Source organism: Choloepus didactylus, chromosome 7 (assembly GCF_015220235.1).
Source record: "Choloepus didactylus isolate mChoDid1 chromosome 7, mChoDid1.pri, whole genome shotgun sequence".
Classification (NCBI taxonomy): domain Eukaryota; kingdom Metazoa; phylum Chordata; class Mammalia; order Pilosa; family Megalonychidae; genus Choloepus; species Choloepus didactylus.
The window spans coordinates 80,261,079-80,288,659 of record NC_051313.1 but is presented as its reverse complement, the minus strand read 5'-3'; the positions used below and the strand labels follow the sequence as shown (position 1 = coordinate 80,288,659).

General features: G+C 42.8%; 1 pseudogene; it reads right to left on the bottom strand.

The window, feature by feature from the left end:
- Positions 1-7,150: 7,150 nt before the first annotated feature.
- LOC119540634 lies at positions 7,151-18,570 on the bottom strand (annotated as a pseudogene).
- Between the last annotated feature and the right edge of the window lie 9,011 nt (positions 18,571-27,581).

Genomic DNA, 27,581 nt, shown 5'->3' with positions numbered 1-27,581 from the left:
GGAGCTGGGGTGCTAAAGAAGGGCTGGGCTCCGAGAAGTGGGGGCAGGTAAAAGTGGGCACCCATTCCCAGACTCCAAAAAAGCCATTTTTTTCCCCCTACATTTTGTCCCTTCTGGCTTCTCACTGATCCCTTATCTTTTTGCATTTCAGTAGCCCCCAGCAGGGGTGGAACTGAAGCGGTTGGAGAGTAATTATCAGACAATAGCCCAAAGCATATCTTTAAATGCTCTATTCTGACACTGACAAAACTTCCAGGCTGGGGAAAGACTTTTAAAAGAGACTCTTTTTTTTTTTTTCCTTTTTTCTTTTTCTTGATTTCTTTTCTACTTTTTTTTTTTTTTTAAATCTAAAAGTAATACATGTGGTTATTTTCTATTGGAAAGCCCAGGTTGAGGGACTAGGCTGGGCTTGGGGGAGACAGAGTACCCACAGTGTCTTTGAGTTCCGTATTCACTACTGAAGGTCTCCACCCCCGTCTTTAATTGGCAACTCAGGCTGACCAAGGAATCTACATGGAGAGGCCCCAAAGAGGAGAGGGGAGAAGGGAATAGTGCCCCTGAGAGACAACTGGAGTTCTGAGGATTAGGAGAGTGGAGGGAGGCCCAGCTCAACTGGCAGTCCTCCTTTTGGGAATTCAGACCCCAGGGGCTGGAATTCAGATTCTGGCTGCAGTCAGCCACGCCCCCGACAGGATCAGAGTCACCAGGAGAACTAAAGTCTCCACACCTCCTTACACTGGTGGGGGAGCTGCGGGCTGGCCAGCGCCACCTGCTGGACAGGGGAGGAAAAGCACCAATTCTAAAGGCCTCATAGGAGGGTGTCATTCTCAGGAAAATTCCATACCCTCCCAGTGAGACCTGGGCCTCACTAGACTGGGAAAATCTGACTAGGGTCGACCATATCTGAGGAGACCCACTCACAAAAAGGTTACATAGAGGCAGAGCAAGAAACAGAAAAAACAAGAGGGGAAAAATTCTGATCAACTAAATAGAACCTAAGTTAGAGGTCTAGAATAAGTTGAACTGAATAACAGAGGCCAGAGAACAAAGCCAACCAACAAGAAAACCACTAGGTAAAAGACAGAAAACAGGCTCCAAAATAAACTAATCAAGAAAATCAGATGCCTAGACAACTTAAGATAACAAGCCATACCAGGAAACATGAAAACATGGACCAGCCAAAGGAACAAACTAATAGCTCAGCTGAGACACAGGAGTGGAGGCAACTAATGCTAAATAAATTCAATGAAATGAAGGAAGATATAGCAAAAGAGCTGAAGGATATAAAGAAGACACTGGCTGACCATAAAGAAGAATTCATAAACTTAAAAAAAAAATGGCAGAACTCATGGGAATGAAGGCCACAATGGAGGAGATGAAAAACACAATGGAGGGACACAACAGTAGATTTGAACAGGCAGAAGAAAGGATCAGTGAACTGGAAGACAGGTCATTCGAATTCATACACACAAAAGAACAGATGGTGAAAAAATGGAAAAGTATGAGCAGGGTCTTAGGGAGCTGATTGACAACATGAAACGCACGAATATACATGTTATGGGTATCCCAGAAGGAGAAGAGAGGGGAAAAGGGGCAGAAAGAGTAATAGAAGACATATTCACTGAAAATTTCCTAACTCTTATAAAAGACAGAAAATTAGAGATTCAAGAAGTACAACGTACCCCAAATAGAATAGATCCCAATAGACCTACTCCAAGACACTTACTGGTCAGATTGTCCAATGTCAAAGACAAAGAGAGGATTCTGAAAGCAGCAAGAGAAAAGCAATCCATCACATACAAGGGAAGGTCAATAAGACTGTGTACAGATTTCTCTGCAGAAACCATGGAGGCAAGAAGACAGTGGCATGATATATTTAAGATACTGAAAGAGAAAAACTGCCAACCAAGAATTCTATATCCAGCAAAATTTTCCTTCAAAAATGAGGGAGAGATTAAAACATTTTCAGACAAACAGACACTGAGAGAGTTTGTGAATAAGAGACCGGCGCTACAAGAAATACTAAAGGGAGTGCTACAGGCTGATAGGAAAAGACAGGAGAGAGAGAGTTGGAGAAGAGTGCAGAAATGAAGATTATCAGGAAAGGTAAAAGGAGAGGAAAAAATAAGATATGACATATAAATTTGAAAAAACAAAATGGTAGTAGAAAGTACTGCCCTTACAGTAATAACACTAAGTGTAAATGGATTAAACTCCCCCAATAAAAAGACACAGACTGGCAGAATGGATTAAAAAACAGGACCCATCTATATGCTGTCTACAAGAAACTCACTTTAGACACAAGGACAAACATAGACTGAAAGTGAAAGGTTGGAAAAAGATATTTCATGCAAACAACAACCAGAAAAAAGTGGGAGTAGCTATTTAATATCAGACAAGTTAGACTTCAAAAGTGAAACAATTAAAAGAGACAAAGAAGGACACTATATATTAATAAAAGGGTCAATTCATCAAGAAAACATAACAGTCATAAATATTTATGCACCAAGCCAGAATGCCCCAAAACTCATGAGGCAAACACTGCAATCACTGAAAGTAGAAATAGATACCTCTACAATAATAGTTGGAGACTTCAATACACCACTCTCATCAATGGATAGAACATCTAGACAGAGGATCACTAAAGAAACAGAGATGTTGAATTGTGTGATAAATGAACTAGACTTGACAGACGTTTATAGAACACTACATCCAACAACAGCAGGATACACTTTTTTCTCCAGTACTCATGGAACATTCTCTAGGATAGACCACATGTTGGGTCACAAAGCAAGTCTCAACAAATTTAAAAATATTGATATTATACAAAACACCTTCTCAGACCACAATGGAATGAAGTTGGAAATAAACAATTGTAATAAAAAGTACAAATATGTTTTTACATGAGGTAGAACAAATGAATATCAACATTGCAAGGTGTTAAAAATAGGGTGGGATTGGGGGGAAAATACAATCCATGCAAACTAGAAACTATAATTAATGGAAACATTGTATTATGCTTCATTTAATATAACAAAGGCAATAGACATAGCTAAATGCTTATGGTGGGAGGGGGGTATGGGGAATAGGGGAAGGATATAGGACTCCTGGCATTGGTGATGTTGTCTGACTATTCTACTTTAGGTTAATGCTATCTTTCCTTTTGTTGCTTTCTAGCTGTGATGTTTCTGTTGTTGTTTTATTTCTCTCTCTCTTTCTCTTTTTCTTTTGTCTCTCTGCCTTCTTTGACTCTTCCTCCTCTTTGGGGAAGAAATGGAGATGTCCTTATATAGATAGTGGCGATGGTGCTGAATACAAAAATACATGACTATACTGGGAACCAAGGATTGTTTACTTAGGACGGAATATATGGTGTTTGAACAAAACTGTCTTAAAAGAAAGGGGTTAGTGAAGAAACCTTGAGTGCACTATGTTGAGTGAAATAAGACAGACACATAAAGGCAAATACTATAGGATCTCACTGATATAAACTAATTATAATATGTAAACTCATAGAAATGAAATATAAGTTACCAGGATATAGAATGAGGCTAAAGAAGGGGGAGTGAGCAGAATGTTCAACTAGGTTGAACTTAAATGTTTGGAAATGGACAGGGGTTATGGTAGCACGTTGTGAGAGTAATTAACAGTGCTGAAAGGTGTGTGAAGGTATTGGAAAGGGTAAGCTCAGAGTGACGTATGTCACCAGAAGGAAAGTTGGAGGTTAAAAGATAGGAATGTATAAAACAGTGAGTCTTGTAGTGGGATAATGTCTGTGATTAACTATACAAATATTAGAAATCTCTCTCACAAGCTAGAACAAATGTATGACACTATAACTAGAATTTAATAATGGAAAGGCATATAGGAAAAAAATATGTAACTATTGCAAACTATATACTACAGTTAGTAGTATTTTAACATTCTTTCATCAACAGTAACAAATGTACTGTACCAAAATTATGAATCAATAGTGGCGGGGGGGTGACTAGGGGTATGGGAGGATTTGAATCTCTGTTGTTTTTTTTTTTTGTCTTTATTTCTTTTCTGGAGTAATGAAAATGTTCTAAGAATTGAAAAAATATATTAATTGTGGTGAAGGATGCACAGCTGTATGATGATACCATGGGCAATTGATTGTACACTTTGGATCCTTGGATAGTTGTACGGTATGTGAACAATCTATCTACCTATATATATATATAAAGTCATAATCAAACAAAAGTGATCTGCTCTATTTTTTAAAAGAATAAATTTGCATACGGTACATAAGCAAGACAGCTGAAATGTTCCAAAATAGAACCAGAGAGCATATGGTCCCCAAACCCCACATGCTTTGATTACACTTGGGAAGCGGGAGTTGCCTATTTGGGCAAGAAAATAGAATGCTACACTGAGGCCAGGAGGCATGTTGTGGGGGAATTTCAGCCACTGCCGTTTAAGGTGTTTAGTTCAGGGCTTCAGTGGTTTTCCTTTGGTGTATTCTATTTGGGGGCAGAACTGAGCAAAACTGGCATGCAATGACAGCTGTTTAGGATGAAAGTTATGGGACAGATGCACTGTCCAGAGCAGTCATGGGTTGGGAGCAGGTTGGGGACAACAAGGAAAAGGGCATGTTCTACCTGGCCCCTGGAGGTGCCAGTAATCCTCCGGTGTTGGTATCACAGTTTCCAAACACAAGCTGGCTAGACCATCGGACCTGGGCTGACATTGGATATATCACGGTGAGCCTGCCTGCCACGGTCTGAAGTTTAACTTTTCAATTCCTCTTCATCTCCAAGACTCCAGATCATGAGACGGGATTTGTACAAGGACTGAGGCCAGACCAGCAGGGGGCAGTCTTTCCCCAGAGAGAAAATTCAATTTCCTAAAAGAGGCAGCAGGCCTACTGTGAGGCCACAAGCGTGGTGAGTGGGTGTGGGAGACAATTTAATAAAATGAAGTGCTGTGGGAGAAATGAATGGAAGAGGGATGGCAAAGCAAGAGTTTGAATCAGGTAACAACTTTGTTTCAAACAGTTTCTGCTTGTTTCTATACCACAGAGCAGGAATGCTAAGAAACTAAACCTTAGCTTGGCTTCACCAATATATTCTATTCACCAAATATATACTATATTACAGTTGCTTTAATAGGATACTTCTGAATACAGCTTTAAATATATCAATACAGTTGACCAATCTTCCTACTGTTGGGACTTAAAAGGGACAGCAGTCAAAATTATGTATGTATCTTATATCTCACCAACATCCACTGCTGTGACAATTACAGGCCCTTCTTCAAATAGTACAGGTGGAAAATGCTAAATTTTTTTAAGTTGGCTTTAGATAAATCAACTAAAATCATTTTGCATAAATGTTGTCCAGTGTTGTGATCACTGGTTTGGCAGCTGGGAGCATGGAGGAACAGAAACGACTTTATCCAACTTCCAGTGCATGGAAGGAGCAGCTCTCAGGTGGGATTCCGTATAAGGGAGAGCTCTTCCTCCTCCATTACGGTGCTGCAAATACTGGTCAGAGTTTGATGTGAAACAGTCAAATGGCAGGTCATGTTGATCCCTGCCTTCTGGCTGACAAAAATGTGAAAAGAATTTTGAGGAAAAACTGGGTGTTTTGCTAAACATTACTGTTTTCAAGAAATTGGAGCACTAAGTCAAACACCAAACATTGCAACAATAAGGCCATGGGACAAATTAGAAATCAGGAAAATGTGGTTTTCACTTTGAACACTGGATGCAGAAGTAAGAGCTTAAGTTTCAAGGCAGGCTTGTGTTTCCCGAAATGTGTGTTAGATTATAAATCATTGGCTTCAGTGGTTTGGACACTATAACCCAAAAGTTACTTTGTTAAATACATGTTTACTAAATTTAAAAAAACAAAACAAAACTGTGCCTTATTCTTAAGAGCTGAAGAGGGACCCTGGGAGAGAATCCTCTGGTGCGTGCATAAATTAGCCTTCCTAAGTCTAATAGGGACACTGCATTTAAAGAGTATTGCATTTGGTTGACTTGTTTTTCCAAGAGAGGCTGAAGTTGTTTTTGCACTAATTACCCTTGAAAATACCGTGAGATAAAAGACATCTACTGACTCATCTAGTTATTGAGAAAGTAGATTTACAGAAATTAACTGAGAAATGGAGGAGCAAGTCTGGGAGACTTTGTAGGGTCAATGTCAGGGAGATCTGTCCTCTGTTTGTCAGGCCCCAGAAAGGACCAACTTCATCCATTCTGTCACAGGTAGGCGACAAAGCCTTCCACATTTCTAAGGAAGCCAAGAAAGCTGAAAATGGGCAGAGGGCCTGTCCCAAGTCACTCTGAAACAAAAGAGAGCAGGACACTCAGTGAAGCCCCAGTGCTAACCATGAAGCCTTCCCACGTTAGAGGAAGATTGAAACCCACTTGCCTGGTAGGGTGGGAGCAGCCAGTGAGTTTCATGGATCAGGGGAGTACAGTAATGGTACCCATAATCCTGTAAAAGTTCTAAACAAGAAAGAGCAGATCACTATTTCAATATGTACACCTAGAGTATGAGGGAAGAAGCACAGACTCATCAGGTAAGCAGGCTCTTCCCCATGACTTCATGGCTCTGCAGGCTCACCATGATATATCCACTAATCTCTTCACAGTAAGGTTCACCTCTGAGCAGTCCTGCCACCCAAGCAGGCACAGTCAGTAGTTGCATCATAATGACAGCAAAGTCACCCTGTCCAAGAAGCACAGTTTCACTTCTTGCCACACTTTCTCCTGGACCAAAGTTCCAATTTTGGAAATGAGACTCAACGTGGGGCAAGGTCATACATAACTGATTAAAAACTGCTCTACCTCCAGCCTCCCAGGTCAGCCCTATCTCCTTCAGCTCTCCCAAGAGCATGTGGGGCTCGTTGCCCTTCCTAAACCATGCCACAATTCCTGCCAGCCCATGGCTAGATCCAAGTCTGTGTAATGGAAAAGGAGGGGGAACCTTTAAAGAACTTGACTGTGGCCTTGGTCTAAGCCTCACTCTAGCATAATCCTTACTGACTATGAGACATTTTTCCCTTTTACACAGCAGCAACATTTAACTCAGATATCAACAGAACAGATGTGTGACTTAAGGACTTTTTTTTTTTTTTAAAGGAAAGTGAGTTGTCAAGACTTGTCCACCCAGCAACTTTCCTATGTCTGGGCTGTCATGTCCAGCGGGCTCAGAGTAATCCTAAAAAATCTGTGCAGCATTGGCACAAAGGTCATTGTGCAAATGCCAACTAACATGTAAATGACAAACTTGTAAGGCACTTGTTCAGGCCCAGACTGAGTTCATGAAGAGCATGAGCCAGTGCTGCCACAAGACCAAAAACACACCAGGCACAGAAGCAGACATAGATTTATTAGGATTTACAAACAGGAGAGAGTCTCCAGTGGCAGTGGTCCAGAGTGGTAGTGCTCCGCAGAGGGGCAGGAGTGCAAGTAATATGTATATGATTTTAGAACAAAGGCATTCCATATGGCATGAGGACATCAGACTTCTAGTATAACCATTAAAAGGGCTCAAGACCTGATGTTTTACTAAGATTAATGTTTAAGACTAAGATGCAATCAGTGCCATCCAGCTCCTGTCCCTTTACATCCTTGATTACATTCTTTCCCTCCAGGGAGGTTGTTTACTTTCTTGACCTTTGTCCTGGTCAAGCAGCCTGTTCGGTGCTTGGGGTTTGTTCCAATTTGCTAATCCTGCCATTATGCAAAATACCAGAAATGGATTGGCTTTTATAAAGGGGGTTTATTTGGTTACAAATTTACAGTCCTAAGGCCATAAAAGTGTCCAAACTAAGGCATTAACAAGAGGATGCCTTCCTTGAAGAATGGCTGATTGGTGTCCGGAACACTTCTGGCAGCTGGGAAAGCATATGGTTAGTGTCTGCTGGTCCTTTGTTATCAGGTTGTGTTTCAAAATGGCTTCCTCCAAAATGTCTGTATCAGCTTCTCTTGGAGTATTTTGTCCTCTCTTAGATTCTCCAGGGCAAACTCTGGGCTTCATCTCTTAGCTTAGAATCTTCAAGCATCCTTCTGTCTGCATCTCTAAGCATCTCCGAGTGTCAGCAAGCATCTGGGTCTCCTGGCTTAGCATATCCCAGGGCGTTTTCATCTCTCTGCTCTCTGTGTGAGCCCCCTTTAAAGGACTCCAGTAAACTAATCAAGACCTACTCTGAATGGGTGGGGTCAAATCTCCATGGAAAGAATTCAATCAGATGTTCCACCCTAATGAACAGATTAATCAGTCTGCCCCCATAAGATTGCATTAAAGAATATGGCTTTTTTGGGGACATAATATATCTAGATCAGCACAGGGTTTCATTCTCATTTAGGAAGGCGCCTGGGCCCTGGGCTGCCTCAGCACTTCAATCTTGTCTCTACCTGGCCTCCTTGTTCCTGGCCACCACCTTGAACCAGGAGTATAAGACTTGAAGTGATATATTTTGTACAAGTCAATGGACCAAGAGGATCAACACAATTCCCACAATAAATTTGGACAAACACAAAACAAATATGCCCATGGTGAGTGGTAGGATGTTCTGAATAACAGGGAAAGAATTGGTGAGCTCAGACGCAAGCTGGAAAAAATGGTTGATACAGAATCCTAAGGTCACTCCAGCCCTGGGCAGACAGAATGGTGTGGTGTCCGCTCCAGTTGAGATGTAGCAATCAGACACTGGGTAACTGTAACACAAGAAGAACTGCACAATGATGCACACAGGAAAGGGGGGGCTGGCCGAGTCCAGGCAGTCAATGAGGGTCCAGGCAGGGTCGGTGAAGACAATGAGGAGCACTTTCATCAGGACACCGTCCACCACATCCATGAGTGTGTGCTTTCTAGTATAAAGCCTGCTCAGACACACCAAGGTGGAAAACACCACAGCTATCATCAGTCCCCAAACCAAAGGTTATTCATATCTGTCTTTGGTAGAGATGAGGAGGTCTAAGGAGATGGCAGTGGCCACCATGGTGCAGGTAGATGGCATTCCATATTCAGCAATCACTCTCTTTTCCAGTTTTACATCAGGAGGGGAGAAGAGGCAAGGCCACTTAAAGATGTCCTTGGCTATCTGACCAACATACCTCACCATCACCAAAGCTGATATGATGATCAGCCTTCTGTGTAAACGGATCAGCATTCCAGTGTGTGAATGGAAGAAATGTAAGGAAGAACACTTTTTTTTCTCCAAGGCATTCTTTTTTTTAAATTTTTATTTTGAAATAATTTCAAACATATAGGACAGTTGCAAATGCAATACAAACCCCATACAGAGAACTCCAACACCCCCCTACCCCCAGATAGTCGTATCTACCAATTTTACATTTTGCTACCTTTGCAGTACCTTTCTTTCTCTTTCCTTCCTTCCTTCCTTCCTTCTTTCCTTCCTTCCTTCCATCCTTCCTTCCTTCCTCTCTCCCTCCCTCCTGCTCCCCCTCTTTCTTTCAACTGTATCTATTATCTATCAATTATCTATCTATCCATTTATCATCTTCTGAACATTTGAGAGCAGGTTGCATGTATCATACTCCTTGAACTCATAAAACTTCCATGTACATTTCCTACGAAAAAGGATATTCACTTATGTCATTAACTTAACTGCAGCTAATTCAAGAAAATTAATATGGATATAAAGCTTAAATTCTATGTTCAATTTTTCCTTATGCCCCCTTTGAGTTTTTCTCCTTCATTCTTAGATCCTCTCCAGTATCATACATTGCATTGATTGTCATTAACTCTTTTTTTTTTAGTTTTTTTTTATTAAATTCAGTTTTATTGAAATACATTCACACACCATACAATCATCCATGGTATACAATCCACTGTCCACAGTATGATAACAGTTATGCGTTCATCACCACAATCTATCTCTGAACATTTTCCTTACATCAGAAAGAACCAGAACAAGAATAAAAAATAAAAGTGAAAAAAGAACACCCAAATCATCCCCCCATCCCACCCCATTTATCGTTTAGTTTTTATCCCCATTTTTCTACTCATCCATACACTAGATAAAGGGAGTGTGATCCACAAGGTCTTCACAATCACACTGTCACCCCTTGTAATCTACATTATTATATAATTGTCTTCAGGAGTCCAGACTGCTGGGTTGGAGTTTGGTAGTTTCAGGTATTTACTTCTAGCTATTCCAATACATTAAAACCTAAGAGGTGTTATCTATATAGTGCATAAGAATGTCCACCAGAGTGACCTTTCGACTCCATTTGAAATCTCTCAGCCACTGAAACTATTTCGTCTCATTTTGCATTCCCCTTTTGGTCAAGAAAATACTCTCAGTCCCATGATGCCAGGTCCACATTCATCCCCAGGAGTCATATTCTGCATTGCCAGGGAGATTTATACCCCTGGGAGTTGGGTCCCACGTAGCGGGGAGGGCAGCGAGTTCACCTGTCGATATGGCTCAGTTAGAGAGAGAGAGGGCCACATCTGAGCAACAAAGAGGTACTCAGGGGGAGACTCTTAGGCACCATTAGATTGTCATTAACTCTTAATTAACTCTTTTTTTTTAAATTAGCTATACAAAAAAAAATTTTTTTTAAGATATACAATAAAAAAAAACATTTCAAACAAACCATAACAAGGTGCGGGACACTGTTATCGAGTTCCGACTTGGCGGGCCTGGGCCAGGGGAACTGATCAGCCCCTAGGAAAGGTAGTGGGGCACGGGCGGTAGCGCCCTCCACGGCCCCCCGGGCCTGAGAAAGTGGAGCCGAATGCAGGCCCCATTTCCTCACCCCAAAGTACAACCGTTGGGGAGGGCTTGCCGGAGAAACCCCCCCCCACCCCGTGCCTTACCCGCACCCTCCACCCTCTTCGTTACCGGAGCAACTCCCGCCCCTTTTCAATCAACCTCCGCGCCCTCTCAGAACCAATCCAAGCCTTTAACCCCTACAGCTACCCCGCCCTCTAAACCGCCCGATATAAGCTTGTACTCTCCCCTAATAAGCTCTCTTGGCTTCTTCACCCTTAAAGAAACGTGTCCCGCCTGTTCCTTCTCGCCATCCTCCACACCTTGCACGCCACCGCCGGGGACCGGGCCCAGTCCCCCGCCTCGCCCTCGCCTCCGGGAAAGAGCCCCCGCCGCCGGTACCCTCCGAGCAATCCCGAGAGCCTAGGATTTAGCAACCGGCCGCCACCCCCCCCCCCAGACGAGTCAACTGCGACCGCAACTGGCGCCCAACGTGGGGCTCGAACCCACGACCCTGGGATTAAAAGTCCTCTCCACACAGCGGTCCAGTAAAAGCACCCGCTCGCCCGGACGCCTCTCCAACTCCCCTTCTCCTCGCCTGCAAGGTAAGGGCCGCCTCTCCCTCGCCGCCCCGCGGAGCCGCCTCTCCCTCGCCGCTCCACGTCCGGAGCCGCCTCTCCCACGCTGCTCCGCGCCCAGGCCGCTCTTCCTTTCCCGCATTAACCTGGCTTTTGCCCTCGACTACCTTTCGTCTTCTCTTCCTATATCCCCCCATTCCTCCTAACACTCTTCCTCCAGTAGCTTTCCCTCTTCCCCTCCATTACTTTGCTGTGGTCCTTTGTGTCTTTGTTTCTTTGTTTGGTGCCGTGTGCCTCTTTGCAACCGCCCCTCCCCCCAGACTGCTCCCGCTACCAGAGGGTCCTGCTTTCTGCTCTCGCTGTCTCCTTCGGCCTCGCGGCCACGGTTTACCTCATTTTCTTTGCTCGGTAATCAACCCCCCCTCCTTCCCCCTCCGCTAAACAATACCGAGTCTCTCCAAAATGGCAAACTTCCTCCTTCTTCTTCCACTGAGGGGAGGAAGTGCTCTAGTGATGACGTCAGCCCTAAGCCGGGCCAGAAACCGCATGCGCTTTACCCCGCCCTTTCACAGGGCGGAGCTAATCCGCCATCTTATGCCTTAAGCCCCGCCCTTTCACAGGGCGGAGTTAGTCCGCCATCTTATGCCTTAGACCCCGCCCTTTCACAGGGCGGAGCTAGTCCGCCATCTTGTGTCTTAGCCACGCCTACCGCGCCGCCATCTTGCGACGCTTGGGGCCTCCCACTTCCGCCTCCCCCTTCGGCGAGCTCCCCCTCGGAGCCGCTACCGGCAGCTGCCGCCGCCACTCCCGCCCCGCCGACTAACAACCCCTGGCTGCCTTCTACACCTCAAGGCAACCCTTGGGGCAACGCTGCCCCTACCCCCACCCCTGCGCCAGGCCCTCTGCAAGCACGTCCTCCTTTCTCTCGTGCTTTTCACTGCTTTCCTCTTAACCTTACCCCCACACTGCAGAAACCCTACGACTGGTATCCCATTGACTCAGATACTATCAAGCAGCTTCGCAGGGCCGTCAAGGAAGACGGGTTAGGTAGCCCATACGCTTCCCAATTACTGCAGGATATCGCCATGGACTTTTGCCTCCCCCAAGACTGGGCCTCGCTTGCCCGTATAATAATTGACACCTTCTCGGCCATGTGTTATGCAGTCCCCCTTGCCGGGGAAACGGCCAAACACTGTATCAAGGCCCTAAGACAAGCAATTCTCTTCATGGGAGTCCCCTGGGACCTAAAAACAAACAATGGGCCTGCCTATCGCAGTGCCTCCTTTGCGGCCTTCCTTCAGTTATATAACATCACCCATCATTTCGACATCCCCTATAATCCTCAGGGGCAAGCCATTGTGGAAGCCGTCCATCGCCGCTTAAAAACACAAATTGAAAAAGAAAGGGCAATGCTCCCCCAGGCAACTCCAGGGGACCTTATCATAGCAGCCCTTATTCACCTTAATCTACTCACATTCAATAAGGATGGGCTTTCGCCCCTACATAAACATTGGGGGCCCTCGTATAGGCCCACCCAGGCCCCGATGGTTTACTGAAAGGACCCAGAGAATAATGCCTGGAAGGGTCCCTCCCCACTCCTCGCCCAGGGGCGCGGGTTTGCTTGTGTTTTCCCAGATGATGCAGCACAACCAATCTGGATCCCAGGAAGGGCAATCCAGCCCACCACCAGCAACCACGCGTCTAACGAGACGAGAACGCCGTCGTCTCCGCAACCTGGTGCACCAGATGACAACAGTACACCTGGGCCTGGACCCCAGTCTGAGTGAACCCCCTTTTTCCACAGCTCTCCAGCCACACCTCAGCTCCAACCAGCCGCACCTCAGCTGCAAACAACGCATCGCCAACACCACCACCCCAACCTCTTCTGCCCCCCTCTCGTTACTCCTCTCCCCTCCTCGACCTTATCCAAGCAGCCTTCACCTCGGTAAATTCCTCCCACCCCTATCTTACCTCCTCGTGTTGGCTTTGCCTCTCCACTTCCTCCCCCCTGTATGAGCCAGTTGCCTCCAACCTCTCCTTTTCAGAAAACACAGAGGACAGCCCCTCGGAATGCAATTGGAATACCTCTGCCGTCCCCCTAACCTTTCATTCAGTCTCCTTTACAGGAAAGTGTATCCGCCCTCGCTCAAGTAACTCTCCCAACCTCACAGCTTGTGCCAACTATTCATCTCCCAGCAGCTCTGCCAAGTTTCTTATTCCCCACAACTCCTCCCTATGGCTCTGCTCCTCTACAGGACTTACCCCCTGCCTTAACGTGCAGACCATTGATACAGCTCTTGAAACTTGTCTCCTAATTATCCTTATCCCTAGGGTCCTATACCACAGCGAGGAAGACTTCTTCCTCCGCCTGGAAAGAACTGCAGCTCCTGCCACTCTGCAAAAGCGAGAACCCATCACCGCCCTCACAATTGCCTCCCTCCTAGGTCTTGCAGGCGCTGGCACCGGAATCGCTGCATTAGCCAGTCAAGGCTCCGCCCTAACTCACCTCCGGGCGGCTGTTGACGAGGACATTCGTCACCTACAAGACGCTATTTCCCATCTTAAAAATTCTGTCAATTCCCTCTCTGAGGTCGTGCTCCAAAACCGCCGAGGTCTCGACCTTCTCCTCCTCAAAGAAGGAGGCCTTTGCGCCGCCTTAGGAGAAGAGTGCTGTGTATATGCCAATTCCACAGGTCTCGCCGAAGACAGCCTAAAGAAGGTCCGAGAGGGACTAGAACAACGCAAAAGAAACCGTGAAGCCACCAACTATTGGTCCCACATCTTTACCCCCCTCCTCCCATACCTCCTCCCTCTCATCGGCCCCCTACTAATGATTATTCTAGCTCTCACCCTAGGGCCCTGCATTATCCGCAGAATTGTCCAGCTTGCTAAGAACCAAGCCAATGCTGTCTTTTCATCATTTGTGCAAGTCCAGTATCAACAACTTGCCTCCACTGAAGAAGCTGACCCTCCGCAGCGTCGCCACCCTCGTCCATCCCGCAAGCAGCGAGGCCCCTCTCGAACGCCCGGGCGCCACACCAACGTCGAGCTCCAGCCTCTCTAACTACCATCTACCCCTATCCCTTCCCCCACCTCCCCTTTCCCTCATCCCTTGGCGGATCTCTCCGGTAAGCTTCTTCCTCTAATTAGAAAAGAAGGGGGAAATGCGGGACACTGTTATCGAGTTCCGACTTGGCGGGCCTGGGCCAGGGGAACTGATCAGCCCCTAGGAAAGGTAGTGGGGCACGGGCGGTAGCGCCCTCCACGGCCCCCCGGGCCTGAGAAAGTGGAGCCGAATGCAGGCCCCATTTCCTCACCCCAAAGTACAACCGTTGGGGAGGGCTTGCCGGAGAAACCCCCCCCCACCCCGTGCCTTACCCGCACCCTCCACCCTCTTCGTTACCGGAGCAACTCCCGCCCCTTTTCAATCAACCTCCGCGCCCTCTCAGAACCAATCCAAGCCTTTAACCCCTACAGCTACCCCGCCCTCTAAACCGCCCGATATAAGCTTGTACTCTCCCCTAATAAGCTCTCTTGGCTTCTTCACCCTCAAAGAAACGTGTCCCGCCGGTTCCTTCTCGCCGCCCTCCACACCTTGCACGCCACCGCCGGGGACCGGGCCCAGTCCCCCGCCTCGCCCTCGCCTCCGGGAAAGAGCCCCCGCCGCCGGTACCCTCCGAGCAATCCCGAGAGCCTAGGATTTAGCAACCGGCCGCCACCCCCCCCCAGACGAGTCAACTGCGACCGCAACAAGGGGTAAGAAAAAGACAACTAACCTAAAATAACTACTTTACTTCCAACATGTCCCTACTCTACCCCAAGAAAATGACCTAATATAGCAGCATTTCTGTGAACTTGTTCTTACCACACCCATCAAAAATTAACAAACCATAGTCATTCCTGGGCATTCCCAGAATGTTAAATTTACCCACGATAGCTTATCCATTCTTATTGGGTTATCGTTCCCCCTTCATTAATTGCTCTCTATTGCTAGCTCCCCTATATTCTACATTATAAACCATTTATTTTAGGAGTGTGTTGTTTAACCTCCAGGTGTTTGTGAATTTTCTAAGTCTCTGATGGTTATTGACTTCTAAATCTATTCCATTGTGGTCAGAGAATGTGCTTTGAATAATTTCAATTTTTTAAATTTATTGAGGCTTGTTTTACGTCCCGGCTTATGGTCTATTCTGGAGAAAGTTCCATGATCACTAGAGAAGAATGTGTATCTTGGTGATTTGGGATATGATGTTGAATATATATGCCTGTTAAATCAAATTCATTTATCAGATTGTTCAGGTTTTCGATTTCCTTACTGGTCTTCTGTCTGGTTGATCTATCTACAGGAGAGAGTGATATGTTGAAGTCTCCCACAATTATTGTGGAAACATCCATTGCATCCTTTAGTTTTGCCAGTGTTTGTCTCATGTATTTTGTGGCACCATGATTGGGTGCATAAACATTTGTGATTGTTATTTCTTCTTGTTGAATTGCCCCTTTTATTAGTATGTGGTGGCCTTCTTTGTCTCTCCTAACATCCTTGCATTTGAAGTCTATTTTATCTGAGATTAATATTGCTACTCCTGCTTTCTTTTGGCTGTAGCTTGCATGAAATATTTTTTTGCATCCTTTCCCTTTCAATTTCTTTGTGTCCCTGTGTCTAAGATGAGTCTTTTGTATGCAACATATTGATGGTTCATATTTTTTGATCCATTCTGCCAATCTATATCTTTTAATTGGGGAGTTTAATCCATTTACATTCAATGTTATTACTGTGAAGGCATTTCTTGAATCAGCCATCCTATTATCCTTTGGTTTATGTTTGTCAGATACATTTTTTTCCTCTCTCTCTTAATGTCCTTTATTGAACCAATATTGAATCTCTTTTGTACTGAACCTTTCTCCATCTCTCTCTCTCCTTTCTTTGTTTCTCTGTCCGTAGGGCTCCCTTTAGTATCTGAAGTAGGGCAGGTCTTTTATTAGCAAAATCTCTCAGCATTTGTTTGTCTGTGAAAAATTTAAACTCTCCCTCAAATTTGATGGAGAGCTTTGCTGGATAAAGTATTCTTGGTTGAAAATTTTTCTCTCTCAGAATTTTAAATATGTCATGACACTGCCTTCTCGCCTCCATGGTGGCCACTGAGCATTCACTACTTAGTCTTATGTTGTTTCCTTTGTATGTGGTGAATTGCTTTTCTCTTGCTGCTTTCAGAACTTGCTCCTTCTCTTCAGTATTTGAGAGTCTGATCAGAATATGTCTTGGAGTGGGTTTATTTGGATTTATTCTATTTGGAGTTTGCTGGGCATTTATGCTTTGTGTATTTATATTGTGTAGAAGGTTGGGGAAGTTTTCCCCAAAATTTCTTTGAATACTCTTTCTAGACCTTTACCCTTCTCTTCCCCTTCTGGGACACCAATGAGTCTTAAATTTGGATGTTTTGTTTCATCTATCATATCCCTGAGGTCCATTTTGATTTTTTTTATTTTTTTCCCCATTCTTTCTTTTGTTCTTTCATTTTCTATTCTGTGATTCTTGAGGTTGCTGATTCATTGTTCAGCTTCCACTAGTCTTGTACTATGAGTATCCAGAATATTTTTAATTTGGCTAACAGTTTCTTTTATTTCCATAAGATCTTCTATTTTTTTTTATTTACTCTTGCAATTTCTTCTTTATGCTCTTCTAGGGTCTTCTTCATGCCCTTTATATCCTGTGCCATGCTCTTCTTCATGCCCTTTATATCCTGTACCATGCTCTCATTGTTTGTCTTTAGTTCTTTGATTAATTGCTCCAATTAATCTGATCTTTTGATTTGGGTGTTTGGGTTTGGGTTATCCATATTGTCTGGTTTTATCATATGCTTTAAAATTTTCTGTTGTTTTTGGCTCCTGGCATTTGCTTTACTTGATAGGGTTCTTTTAGGATATGTAGGATTATTCAAAGACAAATCTCTAATTTGTCAGATCTCCAGCTTGGTGGTGTACACTTTCTCTAACTAACCAGCAGATGGCATCCGCAAGTCACCTATTTCCCTCAAGTCAGTTCTCCCCAACTTTGTCTTTGTGGTGTGTGGGGATCTGATTCTTGTGGGGTCCAATTGGTGCACCAAGTTTGGGTGTGTTGTTAGTGCTGTCAGCCCTGAATGTGGGGCGTGTGTCTGAGTGGTTAGGGAGGGAGGGCAGCTTTAATAGTCAAACCTTCCAGGTGTTCCTGGAGATTTACAGCTGTTGCAAAAGTCTAAACCTTCATTTCAGTCTCACCACAGATTGTCTCTGCCGCTGACCCACAAGTCTTTGGTATTGGCATATGGTCCCTGGGATTTCCAAGTGGGTCCCTCTTCCAAGCCATGCCCTTCTAGGCCCTCTGCTGAGGGATGGTTCTGGGCCACCGGGCCATGTAGGTGCATTCCCAGCCTGCTGTAAGGAAGGCTGTATGGGGTGTGCCAATTTCCCCCTTTTCGCACAGCTCCGCTTTCCCAGCTCCAGGACAATTAGCTGTGGGTGTGCGAAGGTTACTGTCCACGCCTGACACTGTGGTGTGTGAGCGTGCCGCTGGAAACGCTCCCCGTCACACTGGGTTTCTTGGCGCGGCTCTGGGCTGTGGCCCCAGTGCCAGGCAGGAGTGTTCCCAGCCCACCAGGAAGATGGCTGCAAGGGGCGTGGGTTTTTTCCCCTTTTGGCTAACCTCTGCCTTCCTCACTCTGAGGCAATTAACAGCGGGTGCATGAAAGGCTATCTTCCATGCCAGATATTGAGGTGTTCACACAGCCCGTTCCTGCCATGCTTCACTGTGTGGTTCTCCCTGCCACACTTTTGTTTTTTTTTTTTTTTTTAAATAACTAGTCCACCTCCAAACGCCAACCCTCGGTTTCCCCACACTGCAGTGTGGCTGCCAGATATTCAGTGGCTTACTCACTCATTTCAGAACACAGACTCCTGGTTTCACCAAGTGCACAGTCCCTGTGGATTTAGCAGACCTTGTCCAGCTGGTGCATCGCTGGAATTGGTGTTCTGGGTCACTTTCTGGCTTTTATCTAGTATTTTTCACAGAGGTGCTTTTTTGCCCTGCCTCTCCTAGCCACCATCTTAGGTTCTCTCAGAAGAACACCTTTTGACCCAAAGTAGCTAAAAATCTTAATAGGTAATAGTAGAAATAATTCTTCAGATGTACTTCTGGATATGAGCCTGTGCAGCCATGGGGAGATTCCTGACCCCAGGGCTCCACGCCATGCTCCAGGGGGCCTGCACCATTCTCCTGGGGACCTACATCCAGCACCATGAAGGGAGCATGAGCTGGGAATCCTGCAAGCTCCACAGCAGCTCAGCATGGAGAATCCAAGGCCATGCCCTGCTGCACCTGGCTGGTCCTGAAAAATCTACAAGAAAACAACTAGAGCTAATAAATGAATTCAGCGAAGTGGTGGGGTACAAGATTAACATGCAAAAGTCAGTAGTGTTTTCATATACTAGTAATGAATAATCTGAAGAGGAAATTAAGAGAAAAATATTTCCTGATTTCTTCTATGACCCATTAATTTTTTAAGAGTATGTTTTTTAACTTCTATATATTTGTGGATTTTCTAATTCTCCATCTGCTGTTGATTTCTATCTTCATTCCAGTGTGGTCAGAGAAGATGCTTTGCATAATTTCAATCTTTTAATTTAGTTTTGTAACCTAACATGTAGTCTGTCCTGGAGAATAATTCATGTGCACTTGAGAAAAAAGTGTTTTCTCCTAGTTGGGGATGCAGTGTTCTATTTACATCTGTTAGGTCTTGTTCATTATTCATATTGTTGAAGTTCTCTGTTTCCTTATTGATCTTCTGTCCAGATGTTCTAGCTATTGTTCAAAGTGGTGTATTGAAGACACTAACTATTATTGTACAGGTGTCCATTTCTCCCTTCAGATTTGCCAATGCTTGCCTCATATATTTTGGGGCACTAAAGTTAGACACATAAATGTTTATGATTGTTATTTTTTTTTTAATTCAGTTTTATTGAATTATATTCACAAACCATACAGTCATCCATGGTATACAATCAACTGTTCACAGTATGATCATATAGTTATGCGTTCATCACCACAATCTATTTCTGAACATTTTCCTTACATCAGAAAGAATCAGAATAAGAATAAAAAATAAAAGTGAAAAGAGAATACCCAAACCATCCCCCCATCCCACCCTATTTGTCATTTAGTTTTTACTCCCATTTTTCTACTGATTTTTTTTCAATTTTTTAACTTTGTTTATCAAAAAATTAAAAACAAACAGGCAAACAACAACCAAAAAAAACCCCACAACATTTCAAACAAAGCAATGGATTAAGGAAAACAAATAACCTAAAATAACTACTTTGCTTCCAATATGTTCCTACCATACCCCAAGAAAATTAATAAACCATGTCCAAACAGAGGAGTAAGAAAAACAAATAATCTAAAATAACTACATTGCTTCCAACATGTTCCTACCATACCCCTAGAAAATTAACAACCCCTAAGAAAACAAAGGAATAAGAGAAAAAAAAAACCTAAAATAACTCTATTGCTTCCAACATGATCTTACTATATCCAAGAAAGTTTACAAACTATAATATGATTGTTATTTATTCTTGGTGGACTCATCCTTTTTAATATATAGTGTCCTTCTTTGCCATTTATAACAGTTTTTTACTTGAAGTCTGTTTTGTCTGATATTAGTATACCTACCCCAAGCCTCTTTTGGTTGGTATTTACATGCAATTATTTTTTCCATCCTTTCACTTTTAACCTATTTGTGTCTTTGGGTCTAAGGTGGTCTCTTGTAGGCAATATATAATTGGATAATTCTTTTTATCCATTTTGCCAATCTGTGTCTTTTGATTGGGGTGTTTAATCCATTAACATTCAGTGTACTTAGTGACAAGGCAGGACTTCAACCATTTTCTCCTTTGTTTTTATTTATTTATTTATTTATTTATTTATTTATTTATTTATTTATTTTATTATTTTTTTAAATCATCATTTTATTGAGATATATTCACATACCACGCAGTCATACAAAACAAATCGCACTTTCGATTTTTACAGTACCATTACATAGTTGTACATTCATCACCTAAATCAGTCCCTGACACCTTCATTAGCACACACACAAAAATAACAAGAATAATAATTAGAGTGAAAAAGAGCAATTGAAGTAAAAAAGAACACTGGGTACCTTTGTCTGTTTGTTTCCTTCCCCTATTTTTCTACTCATCCATCCATAAACTAGACAAAGTGGAGTGTGGTCCTTATGGCTTTCCCAATCCCCTTGTCACCCCTCATAAGCTACATTTTTATACAACTGTCTTCGAGATTCATGGGTTCTGGGTTGTAGTTTGATAGTTTCAGGTATCCACCACCAGCTACCCCAGTTCTTTAGAAACTAAAAAGGGTTGTCTAAAGTGTGCGTAAGAGTGCCCTCCAGAGTGACCTCTCGGCTCCTTTTGGAATCTCTCTGCCACTGAAGCTTATTTCATTTCCTTTCACATCCCCCTTTTGGTCAAGAAGATGTTCTCCGTCCCACGATGTCGGGTCTACATTCCTCCCCGGGAGTCATATTCTACGTTGCCAGGGAGATTCACTCCCCTGGGTGTCTGATCCCACGTAGGGGGGAGGGCAGTGATTTCACCTTTCAAGTTTGCTTAGCCAGAGAGAGAGGGCCACATCTGAGCAACAAAGAGGCATTCGGGAGGAGGCTCTTAGGCACAACCATAGGGAGGCCTAGCCTCTCCTTTGCAGCAACCGTCTTCCCAAGGGTAAAACCTGTGGTAGAGGGCTCAACCCATCAAACCACCAGTCCCCTATGTCTGTGGTCATGTTAGCAACCATGGAGGTGGGTTAGGCGAATACCCCTGCACTCTCCACAGGCTCCTCAAGGGGGCACTACATCTTTTTTTTTTTTTAACTTGTTTTTCTTTTTTTTTTTTTTTAACTTTCCCTTCTTTTTTTTTTTTTAATCTTCATTTTATTGAGATATATTCATATACCACGCAGTCATACAAAACAAATCGTACTTTCGATTGTTCACAGTACCATTACATAGTTGTACATTCATCACCCAAATCAATCCCTGACACCTTCATTAGCACACACACAAGAATAACAAGAATAATAATTAGAGTGAAAAAGAGCAATTGAAGTAAAAAAGAACACTGGGTACCTTTGTCTGTTTGTTTCCTTCCCCTATTTTTCTACTCATCCATCCATAAACTAGATGAAGTGGAGTGTGGTCCTTATGGCTTTCCCAATCCCATTGTCACCCCTCATAAGCTACATTTTTATACAACTGTCTTCGAGATTCATGGGTTCTGGGTTGTAGTTTGATAGTTTCAGGTATCCACCACCAGCTACCCCAATTCTTTAGAACCTAAAAAGGGTTGTCTAAAGTGTGCGTAAGAGTGCCCACCAGAGTGACCTCTCGGCTCCTTTTGGAATCTCTCTGCCACTGAAGCTTATTTCATTTCCTTTCACATCCCCCTTTTGGTCAAGAAGATGTTCTCCGTCCCACGATGCCAGGTCTACATTCCTCCCGGGAGTCATATTCCACGTTGCCAGGGAGATTCACTCCCCTGGGTGACTGATCCCACGTAGGGGGGAGGGCAGTGATTTCACCTTTCAAGTTGGCTTAGCTAGAGAGACAGGGCCACATCTGAGCAACAAAGAGGCATTCGGGAGGAGGCTCTTAGGCACAACCATAGGGAGGCCTAGCCTCTCCTTTGCAGCAACCGTCTTCCCAAGGGTAAAACCTGTGGTAGAGGGCCCAACCCATCAAACCACCAGTCCCCTATGTCTGTGGTCATGTTAGCAACCATGGAGGTGGGGTAGGTGAATACCCCTGCATTCTCCACAGGCTCCTCAAGGGGGCACTACATCTTTTTTTTCCTTGTTTTTCTTTTTTTTTTTTTAACTTTCCCTTCTTTTTTAAATCAACTGTATGAAAAAAAAAGTTAAAAAGAAAACAAACATACAATAAAAGAACATTGCAAAGAGACCATAACAAGGGTGTAAGAAAAAGACAATTAACCTAAGATAACTGCTTAACTTCCAACATGTTCCTACTTTACCCCAAGAAAGTTACATAATATAGCAACATTTCTGTGAACTTGTTCCTACTATATCCATCAGAAATTAAGAGACCATAGTTATTTCTGGGCATCCCCAGAACGTTAAATAGCTTATCTGTTCTTCTTGGATTATTGTTCCCCCTTCCTTAATTGTTCTCTACTGCTAGTTCCCCTACATTCTACATTATAAACCATTTGTTTTACATTTTTCAAAGTTCACATTAGTGGTAGCATATAATATTTCTCTTTTTGTGTCTGGCTTATTGCGCTCAGCATTATGTCTTCAAGGTTCATCCATGTTGTCATATGTTTCACGAGATCGTTCCTTCTTACTGCCGCGTAGTATTCCATCGTGTGTATATACCACATTTTATTTATCCACTCATCTGTTGAAGGACATTTGGGTTGTTTCCATCTCTTGGCAATTATGAGTAATGCTGCTATGAACATTGGCGTGCAGGTATCTGTTCATGTCACTGCTTTCCGATCTTCCGGGTATATACCGAGAAGTGCAATTGCTGGATCGAATGGTAGCTCTATATCTAGTTTTCTAAGGAACTGCCAGACTGACTTCCAGAGTGGCTATACCATTATACAGTCCCACCAACAGTGAATAAGAGTTCCAATTTCTCCACATCCCCTCCAGCATTTGTAGTTTCCTGTTTGTTTAATGGCAGCCATTCTAACCGGTGTTAGATGGTATCTCATTGTGGTTTTAATTTGCATCTCTCTAATAGCTAGTGAAGCTGAACATTTTTTCATGTGTTTCTTGGCCATTTGTATTTCCTCTTCAGAGAACTGTCTTTTCATATCTTTTGCCCATTTTATAATTGGGCTGTCTGTACTATTGTCATTGAGTTGTAGGATTTCTTTGTATATGCAAGATATCAGTCTTTTGTCAGATACATGGTTTCCAAAAATTTTTTCCCATTGAGTTGGCTGCCTCTTTACCTTTTTGAGAAATTCCTTTGAGGTGCAGAAACTTCTAAGCTTGAGGAGTTCCCATTTATCTATTTTCTCTTTTGTTGCTTGTGCTTTGGGTGTAAAGTCTAGGAAGTGGCCGCCTAATACAAGGTCTTGAAGATGTTTTCCTACATTATCTTCTAGGAGTTTTATGGTACTTTCTTTTATATTGAGATCTTTGGTCCATTTTGAGTTAATTTTTGTGTAGGGGGTGAGGTAGGGGTCCTCTTTCATTCTTTTGGATATGGATATCCAACTCTCCCAGCCCCATTTGTTGAAAAGACCATTATGGCTCAGTTCAGTGACTTTGGGGGTCCTTTGTTTTTTATATGTCATATTTTGTGTGGGTCTCTTTTTTTTTTATTGCAGCCTCTTTTTTTGTATAGTTGATCTTTTGTGATGTAACTGATCTCTTTCTCATTTCTGTTTCTGTGTATTTTTAAAGTACTTCCTTTGTGTTCACCCTAGGGTTTATATTAAACAACCTAAGCCTATAACCTACTAGTTTAAAAATGTACCAACTTAACTACCATAGCATATACATTTTCTCCTCCCACATCCCTCTGTTTCTCCTTTTTGTGTTGTTGTTTTTGTCATACATCACCTCTTTATAATTTTCATGTCAATTACAAGGAAATATGATTATTTTTATTCAATTGTATTGTAACTCTCATAGAAAATAAAGAGTAGAGTTATATACTGAGGAAAAATTATTACTGGGTTTTGCATTTACCCATGTAGTTACCTTTACTGAAGATTGTCACTTGTTCATACTGCTCCAAGTCACTCTCTCCTGTCCTTTCCTCTAAACCTGAAGAATTCCCTTTAGAATTTCTTGTAGTGCAGGCCTTTTGGTAATGAGCTCTCTTAATCTTAGTTTATCTGTGAATGTCTTAAACTTTCCCTCATTTTTGATAGATAGTTATATTAGTTTCCTAGGCTGCTTAAGCAAATACCATGAAATGTTTTACTAAAACAATAAGAATTTATTTGCTTATGGTTTTGAGGCTAAAAGAAAGTCCAAATAAAGGTATCTTTCAAGGTAATGCTTTCTCCCCAAAGTCTTGCATTCTGGGGCTGGCTACTGGTGATCCTGGGGTCCTTAGCTTGTCACATGGCAAAACACATGGTGAAATCTCCTGGTCTCCTCTTCTCCTCTGGGTTCAGCTTCTTGCCTCCTGTAGTTTTCTCTCTCTCATGTATGAATTCATTCCATTTAAAAGGACTCCAATAATAGGACTAAGACTCATTCTGATTGGGCTGGGCCACACTCACCTTAACTGAAGTAATCTCATCAACAGTCCTACTTACAATGGGTTCACACACATAGAATGGATTAAATTTAAGAATATGTTTTTCTAGGCTACATTCAACTTCAAGCCACCACAACAGTTTTGCGATATAAAGAAATTGGGGCTGGCAGTTTTTCTCTTTCAATACCTTAAGTAGCTCATACCACTGTCTTCTCACCTCCATGGTTTCTGACAAGAAATAGGCACTTAGTCTTATTGAGGATCCCTTGTATGTAACAAATTGTTTTTCTTTTGCTGCTTTCAGAATTCTCTTTTTATCTTCAACATTTGACATTTTGATTAGTATGTGTCTTGGAGTAGATCTATTAATGTTTACCTTGTTTGGAGTATGTTGCACTTCTTAGACATGTATATTTATGTCTTTCATAAGACTTGGGAGATTTTTGGCCATTATTTCCTCAAATATTCTTTCTGACCCTTTCCCTTTTCTTTTCCTTCTGGGACTCCCATAATGCATATGTTGGTATACTTCATGCTGTGACACAGGTCCTTAAACTCTATTCACTTATTTCTGTTCTTTTCTCTATCATTTCTTCTAATGGTATGATTTAAATTGCCCTGTCTTCTAATTTGCTGATTCTTTCTTCTGTCTGTTCAATCTTCTCTTGTATGCCTCTACTGTAATTTTAATATCCATCACTGTGTTTTTCATCCCCATTTTTAAACTTCCTAATTCTTTTTGTTCACATTGTCTTTTCAATATCCTTTAGCTCCTTCCATATTAATTTATTTCTATCCATATTAAATTTATTTAGACTTGTTTGAACTCCTTTGATTAATTTTCCCAATGTTGTATTTCCTCTGTTGTCTTAATTTGTTCCCTTGAAGGAGCATATCTTCCTATTTCTTAGCACGACTTGTGCTTTTATACTGATTTGGGCATCTTATAACTTTGATGTGCTAACTCTGGAAGTCAGTATCTTCCTCTTGCTTAGGGTTTTATTGCAGATTTGCTGTTTGTCTTAAAGGTCTTCTTTAACCCTTGGTCCAGCTGAATGTTTAGAACAGCCTCATGTTTACCTGTTGATTTTCTCAAGGCTTCTGTCCTGGACTTGTGGTATGACTTTTAAGACTGCCCTATTATGTATAACTGTTTCATCTCCAAGAGAAGATTTCCTTTCCCCTGTTTTTTCTCTAGGAGTCATGATCTATTTTGCCTGTTTTTGTGCAAACTTTCTCCAAGGGCTATGATTTGTTCAACTGTTCTTGCACACTCAGTGTCACTTTTTCTCTATAGCTTTCAGTCCTGGGGGCCACCCTGCTTTACAGCCATTCAATTTTCCCCCTTTTTCTTTGCAGCTTTCTGCCATAGGTAACTTTCATGTTAGGATATTCCACCCCAGGGAGCTAGCTGGGGTCAGGATTCAAAAACGCCCATTCTTGGAGTGGTTGCTTAGTATGAGCAGAATGTTCAATTAGGATGAGCTTAAATTTTTGGAAATGAACAGGGGTGTTGGTAGTAAGATGTGAGAATAACTAACAGCACAGAATGGTGTGTGAATGAGGTGGAAAGGGGAAGCTCAGAGTCATATATGTCACCAGAAGGAAAGTTGGAGGTCAAAAGATGGAAATGTATAAAACTGAATCCTATGGTGGGCAATGTCCATGATCAACTGTACAAATACTAGAAATCACTTCATGAACCAGAACAAATGTATGACAAGACAATTAGAAGTTAATAATAGAGGGGCATATAGGGAAGAACTATATACCTATTACAAACTATATACTACAGTTAGTAGTATTTCAACATTTTTTCATAAACAGTAACAAATGTACTGTATCAATACTAGGAGTCAACAATTGAGGGGGGTTGGTTAGGGATAGAGAAGGATTAGAGTTTCCTTTTCTTTTTTTCTTTTTTCATCTTTCACTTTATTTCTTGTCTGGAGTAATGAAAAGTTTCTAAAAATTGAACAAAAATTAAGTGTGATGGATGCACAGCTGTATGAGGGTACCCAGGGGCAAGTGATTGTACACTTTGGATCTTTGGATAATTATATGGTATCTGAACAATCTCAATAAAAATGAAAAAAAAATGCCCATTCTTTTGTTGGAGCATACCAGTGATTAGAGACCAGGTTGGGTGTGTACACCACTTTCCACCACTTCTTCCACAGGTCTCTTTTATTTCCTGGAGGTCATTTTGTATATACATGCTTACCAACTCCTGGGCCCTGCCTTCAGTATGTGGTATTGTGTCCCCGTGCCTGAATGTGCATGGGGCTCTAAGTTGCTTCTTTGAGTGGCTTTGTGGTCCATGACCATGGCAGGAGGTACCTGGGGGAGAGTGCTGCTGCTGTGTGACTCTTAAGCCAAAAAAGACCAAGTGTGGGGGAGGGGTCCAGACTGGCAGGTCTGGGTCACAGATCACCTGCTTTCTTTCTTGGTGTTTTTTTTCCTTTGATTTAGCATATGTAGAGTGTTTTGGTTTGCTAAAGCTGCCAAAATGCAATATATTAGAAATGCAATGGTTTTTTTAAATGGAGCTTTATTAGGTTGCAAACTTACAGTTCTAAGGCCATGAAAATGTCCAAATTAAGTCATCAAGAGGTAGATACCCTCCCTAAGGAATGGCCAATGGCATCTGGGGTTCCTCTGTCACATGAGAAGGCATATGGTGATGTCTGCTAGTACTTCTTTTCCTAGGTTCTAGTTTCAAAATGGCTTTCTCCAAAATGTCTCTGAGCTTCTGTCTCTCTTAGCTTCTCTCTTAGCTTCTCCCAGGGACAAACTCTGGATTACATATCTTAGCTTCTCTAAGTTCTCTCCAAAATAACTCTGCTTTTTACCCTCTCATAGAGGACTCCATCAAGGCAACTGAATGGGTAGGGTCACATTTCCATGGAAAAAACCTAATCAAAAGGTCCCACCCACAATAGGTCTGCCCCCACAAGATTAGATTAAAACAACATGACTTTTCTGGGGT